Here is a 6,814-nt window from a genome sequence, read left to right as displayed (position 1 = left end):
CTGAGGTTTTTCAAAAGGTTTGTGATAACCAGCTTTTGTGTAAATGGATTTGATGGCTCTGGGCTGAAGGTGACTGACAGCTGAATCTAGGCCCCCTCTAGAGTGTCACCCTGGGGATTGTCATTGTTGCAGACTGTTTCTTCAGACTGACCCAGAAGAATCATTATCTCAAGGGGATTCTAACAACAGCCACCCGTGAGCAGCCTAGGAGCTAGAAGTAAGCAACTTAGCCTCTCTCTTGAGCAGTAATTACAATCGTAAGGCGAACAAAGGGTGTTACTGAGTTGAGCTTAAGTCTTTCTCCAATCCCCAATTAAAAAAAAAAAAAAAATCCAAGTACCAAAGATTTTTCTCGAGTAAAAATATCTGAGAAACCCTTCATCCTTTGTTATTTAGAAAATTAAGCAGACTTCTGGGTCCTTCTCAGGAAGTGCTTAACTGAAGTGGGCATACCGTGTTTCCTGGAAAGTAAGACCGGGTCTTATATTAAGTTTTGCTCCAAAAGACTCATTAGGGCTTATGTTCAGGGGATGTCATCCTGAAAAAACATTCTAGGGCTTATTTTCTGGGAAACATGGTACTAGGTAAACACTTCAGTCTCTTTCTTCTTTAGTAAAGCTAATGTGTTTCCTTTGGGACTGATAGTCGTCAACTAAAATCTGGGTGTATTGCTTTAATATCATAGTAAACAAATCCATGCTATACCACACTGTACTGTCACAATGGCAAGTTAACATGGGTATTGCATCCATCTAATTATAATAGAGTTCTGCCCCCAAACCCTGTACTACCATTCTCCATGAGCCAGCACAACAGAGCTGAATCACAAAGGCACCACCATGGCGGCCTAGAAAGTAGGCAGTCATTTTTCTTTCCTCTAAACCTCGGAAAAGGCTCCACCTATACCCTCAGGGTAGTAAAGAAGTTACCATAACCAGACTAGTTATCTGAAATAAAATAAAAGCTGATAAACCTAGCCAAAGGTTATAACCACAATTAAGCCACTTTTAAAAATGCTGTATCTCACAGTTCTGGACAGCATTGGACCTCAGCCTCCATCTTTTCCAGCAGTGGGTGGGACTTGCTGCCTGGAGAGTAACCAATCAGGGAAGGGAATGGAAACTACCAGACCTTTCCTAAGGAATAGCTGGCTGTGGTCCTATTTAGAGGCATGCTTTTCTAAATTGAAGAGGCAGGTTAAACAATCCTTTCTGAAAATAAATCTTGTTCTCTCTTAATTAAAATCAGCAACTTTTCAGTTGTCCATGACTGAAAATAATTTGTAGGATTATTATAGAACAACATGACGGAGTTTTTCTTGCACGATTCATTTAGTTCTCCTTTTCTATATGGCCTGCATGTGTTTGCATTTAACTTTTTCTTATACTTTTCTTTCCATTGCTCATATATCCCTATTTCTGTATCAAAATACTCTAGAATGTAAGCTCCATGAGGACAAAGATTTAGAATAATGCCTGACATTGTAAGAAATCAATATGTATTTGCTAAATTTTGATGCCTGCTTTGAAAGGAATTGTTTTTAATTTCGTCTCATTTTTTTCTAGTAACTTATTTTTACTTTTATTGTCTTTTTCTTTTACTTTAAAATTGTTGGATTGTCTAGGGATGTATTAGTCTTGTGGATTATATTTACATATGATTGCAGAAATGTTTCATTTTTCTTTTAGACTTGTAGTAGAAAAAAATTGAGGCAAGGTTGTGAAAGAAAGATTCTTGAACTTGGGACTAGAATCTTGATCCCATCATGTTGAAGCCTGGCAAATAACTTAACATCTCTGAACCTCAGTGAACTCACCTATAATCATTTTTTAACAGGGTGGTTTATGAGGTTTTAATGAGATAATGTGTAAAAGTCCCTAGTTCATAGTAGATATTCAGTAAACAATGCCTTGGGCAAGATAAAATATTTCTGATAGTAAAATGCTTTCAAGGTAACAAAGAAGATTAAGAACCTCACTGGAAAGCAAAAATCCTCTGCTCCAGTAGTCCCATTGATTGGGATATGATTCCACGTACATTACCAAACTACTATGTCTATTATCATCATTTGTAAAATGGGAAAATAAAATTTTCCCACCTTGCAAAGGCCCTGTGTACTATTAAAAATAAGACAACAGGCCCCAAAAGAAGTTGCTTATGCTAATCTGTACATCATGAAGCAAAGACTTGCTAATTACAGTTTTAGCTATCCCAGATATGAAATCTTAAACCAGTCAGTTAGGAATTGTCTGATTAACAGTATTCTGCCTGGTAGACCCTTGCCATCCCCCAAAGGAAAGTAATCTTGCATTAACCACCTAGTTTTTTGCCTAGTATTACTTCCATGTTCCTGCTTTCCTCTGCCTATAAAAGTTTTCCATTTTGTACAACTCGTCAGGACTCCTTTCTATCTGCTAGATTGGATGCTGCTCAATTCAAATCAACTTTTGCTCAAATAAAGTCTTAAAATTTTAATAATAAACTTAAAATTTAATATAAAATCAAATTTTAATTTCAGTTTATCTTTTAACAGTACATTAGATAAATAGTGTAAAAAACATTTTGATGATAAAGAATATTGTATAAGTCAACTTTTACTATTTTATTTTGTTTTGTGTTTTTTTAAATTTATTGGGGTGACAATTGTTAGTAAAATTACATAGATTTCAGGTGTACAATTCTGTATTACATCATCTATAAATCCCATTGTGTGTTCACCATACTATTTTATTTTGTATGATAAAATGCCGTTTTAGACAATAGAATGAGTTGGTATGCAAAACATTGTGTTGCCTAGCAGCTTCAGTTCTGGAGTTGCAGCAGCTGCCAAGCTGCCCAACTTGGGAAGGCTCTCGGCACACCACAGCCCGCAGGCACTCAGCAAGCACCCACCCTGCCACCACGGTGCCCAAGAGGAGGGTCAGCTCCACCGAGGGGGCAGTGAAGGAATGGCCCAAGAGGAAGTTGGCAAGGTTGTCAACTCAACCTGCTTCTGCAAAAGTGGAAATGAAGCCAAAAAAACGAAAAAAAAAGTGACAGGAAAGGATAAATCTGCAGACAAAAAGTGCAAACAAAAGGGAAAAGGGGTTCTTTAGTACCATGTTGTTTAATCTCCAATTATTTGTGTGCTTTCTTTTTGCCTTTTTTTATTTGTTTTTTGCAGTGGATTTCCAATTTCAAAGCATTTTTACCCAAAGCAATACATACATTTAATTCAATCCCCTTCATTGGCATTTTTTAAAGAAACGGAACAAAAAAAATTATCAGATTTGTATGGAATCACAAAAGACCCTGAATAGCCAAAGCAATCCTAAGACTAAAGGACAAGGCTGGAAGTATCACATTCCCTGAATAAAATTCATACTACAAAATGACAATAATCAAAACAACAAGGTATTGGCAAAAAAACAGAACACATAGATCAATGGACTAGAACAGAAAATGCAAAAGTTAGCATATATATACCGGGGTGCCAAAAAAATGTATACACATTTTAAGAGATATTAGTTATGCTCAAGCAGTAATTCACTGTAATTAAATGTGCCTGGACACTGATGGTAACCACTTTGAGCACCTTTTGCAATTGCAGAAATCAAATGTGACTTATATTCATTTTTCTTTATCGGTATATATTGAGTATTACAGTTTTTTTCCTTTCTTAAAATATATGTTTTTTTTGCAAGATAAACGGATAGATAACTTTTTTACAAAGAAGCCAAAAACATACATTGGAGAAAAGAAAGCCACTTCAATAAATAGTGCTGGGAAAATTGGAAAGCCACATGAAAAATAACATTCAATGTTATTATTTAATAACATTCACATGAAAAAGAATGAAACTAGACAGCTCTATGTCATCATACACCAAAATTAACTAAAATGCATTAAAGACCTAAACATAAGACCCAAAACAATAAATTGCATAGAAGAAAGTATAGATACTAAACTTATAGACCTTGGGTTCACAGAGGACTTTATGAATTTAACCTGAAAGACAAAGGAAATAGAACCAAAAATCAATGAATGGGACTATATCAAACTAAAAAGCTCCTGCACAGCAAAAGAAACTATCAATAAAACAAAAAGGGACCCAACCAATGGAAGAAGATATATGCAAACAATACCTCTGATAGGGGACTAACATCCAAAATATATAAAGAACTCGTACAACAAAACAGCAATTAATCCAATTAAAAATGGGCAGAAGACCTTAATGGACACTTATCCCAAGAAGACAAATGGCCAACAGATACATGAAAAGATGCTCCATTTCACTAGCTATTAGGGAAATGCAAGTCAAAACCACAATGAGATACCACCTTACACCGGTTAGAATGGCTATTATAAACAAGACGTGTAGTAACAATTGTTGGAGAGGCTGTGGAGAAAAAGGAACCCTCATATACTGCTGGTGGGACTGTAAATTTGTACAGCTACTATGGAAAACACTATGAACATTCCTCAAAAAATCAAGAATAGAATTACTGTGTGACCCAGCAATCCCTCTTTTGGGTATGTACTCAAAAAATCTGAAAACATTTATCCGTAAAGATATATGCAACCTTATGTTCATTGCAGCGTTATTCGCAGTGCCCAAGACATGGAAACTACAGAAGTGTCCTTCCGTAGATGATTGCGTAAAGAAGATGTGGTCCATATATACAATGGAATATTACTCAACCATAAGAAAAGATGAAATACTGCCATTTGTGACATGGATGGATCTTGCGATTATCATGCTAAGTGAAATAAGTCAGACAGAAAAAGCCAAGGACCATGACTTCACTCGTATATGACATATAAAAAAGAAAAGAACAAACACGACAAACAAACAAACAAAAACTCATAGACACAGATAACAGTTTAGTGGTTATCAGAGGGTAAGGAAGGAGGGGGAATAGTAGAAGAGTGTAAAAGGTGTCAAACATATGGTGATAGAAGGTGAACTGACTGGGTGGTGAACACACAACGCAATATACAGATGATGTGTTATAGAAATGTACACCTGAAACCTATATCATTTTACTAACCAATGTTATTTAATAAATTTAATAAAAATTAAAAGGGGGTGGATGGTTAGCTCAGTTGGTTAGAGTGAGATGCTCGTAATACCAGGGTTAACGGCTCCATCCCCACATGGGCCAGTGTGAGCTGCACCCACCACATCTAGATGAAACAACTACTTGACCTGGAGCAGATGGGTCCTGGAAAAACACACTTAAAATAAAAAGAAGTTAAAAACAACAACAACAAAAAAAAAACCCTGAAAGGAAATAAAGAGAAAAAGGGACAAATGGAAAAACAGGCTAACCAACTGGCTAACCAAGATACTAAAGATTTACCTGCAGAAAACAGAGTATCTGAAAATGAGGAGAGCCCATTTTCTGATGAAGCAGGAGAGAAAGACACCAGGTCTGATTAATATCATATACCATATCTTATCAGTAGTTCCCATTTCCCTACTTGTACAATCTAGAAGAATAGTTTCATCAACTATTTTGTAAGTTTTTTAATAGCTCTAGAAACATTAAGAAGGAAGAAATTACACCTCACCCCCATTTTTTTTCCTTTTTTTTGTAGTGTAAATGCTTTTTTTAAAGAGGTGAAATCATTTGCTGGTTGTTTACTTTTGGTACAACCAGAAAATAGTAGGATATTGAACATGGATGGCTTTGATTGTCTTGGGTGTCAGCTTAACATTCCATAGATGGGGGTAGTTTTTTTATCCTATAATACAAAGCATACTAAATGGCAATTTGGAGTCAGTCATGCATTTACTATGTCTTGAAAATTTTTAATTACTTCTAGTCCCATGTTTCTGGAAGAATTGTTTCCTAAACAAAACACTTCAAGATCTTGGCTCTCCCTGTAAAAATTTTGTGCACTCTGTAACATCTTTGATCATGGTAATCCAGTTTTCTTAGTAATTTTGTTAATGTGCTATGAAAGATTTAAAATTTGAGTAGGTAGTGCATATGATATTAAATTGTGAATTAGTGGTACTTTGATGTAACAGCGTATCAACATTTGAAAATTTTGGCACTTGATATTCTATTAAAGAAAATTAGCCTCCAAATTTTAAACTGCAAAGTCACTGGAATAGCTGTTTAGAAAAGAGTCACAGCTACATGACTTTTTAGGTTTTTGGTACATACATTAGGAATTGTGTACAAATTGAAATGCCTTTGCATATAACCTCAAAACAACCAATAAAATCTTGATTATAAAAGAAAAAAAAACATTACTGTGTTAATTAAACATAGGATTGTGTTAACTCATTAGGTTAATTTTTTCTTAACATTCTGTAGTCTTTATATTATAGTAACTATTAGGTAACGGAGCTTGACAAATGTTTCTATTACTTGATTTGTGTGTGGTGCTATTTTTGGCAAAGAGAAATTATTAAAAATACACTGGTTAATAGGTATGGTATTCAGGAGCTTTTAATGTAGCTTTAGACAGATCAGATCTGCTTGTGAATGTTTCTCTAAAGACTGAAAATAATGACCACGTTCAGTTTTTGGTCTAACAAAAAATATCTGTGCCAGGCAACCCCAAGAAGTTTGCAAATTCCAACTCAGTGGGGGACTGACCTATTCCTCAGAAAGATCATACTGCTGTCGAAGTCCTATTCCCCCACCAAACACATAACTGAGCTGCAGATAAAAGTTGAGGTATCACTGTTGGAGGTTGAGGAAGTAAGAATTTATGGAAAAAGGAAAATGGTCTAGTAAGAATGCCTAATGAGGAAAAACAGTATAGTGATTAAATCAAATGTACTATAGATTTGCCATATATATATATATATATATAT

The 6,814-nt window shown here is 35.2% G+C and overlaps 1 pseudogene; it reads left to right on the top strand.

Moving 5' to 3' along the window:
• The first annotated feature begins 574 nt into the window (after positions 1 to 574).
• Positions 575 to 5,422, top strand: LOC109445253 (non-histone chromosomal protein HMG-14; annotated as a pseudogene).
• Positions 5,423 to 6,814: the final 1,392 nt, after the last annotated feature.

This window comes from Rhinolophus sinicus, linkage group LG01 (assembly GCF_036562045.2).
Source record: "Rhinolophus sinicus isolate RSC01 linkage group LG01, ASM3656204v1, whole genome shotgun sequence".
In the NCBI taxonomy this organism is placed as follows: domain Eukaryota; kingdom Metazoa; phylum Chordata; class Mammalia; order Chiroptera; family Rhinolophidae; genus Rhinolophus; species Rhinolophus sinicus.
This window is presented reverse-complemented; position numbering and strand designations above follow the sequence as displayed.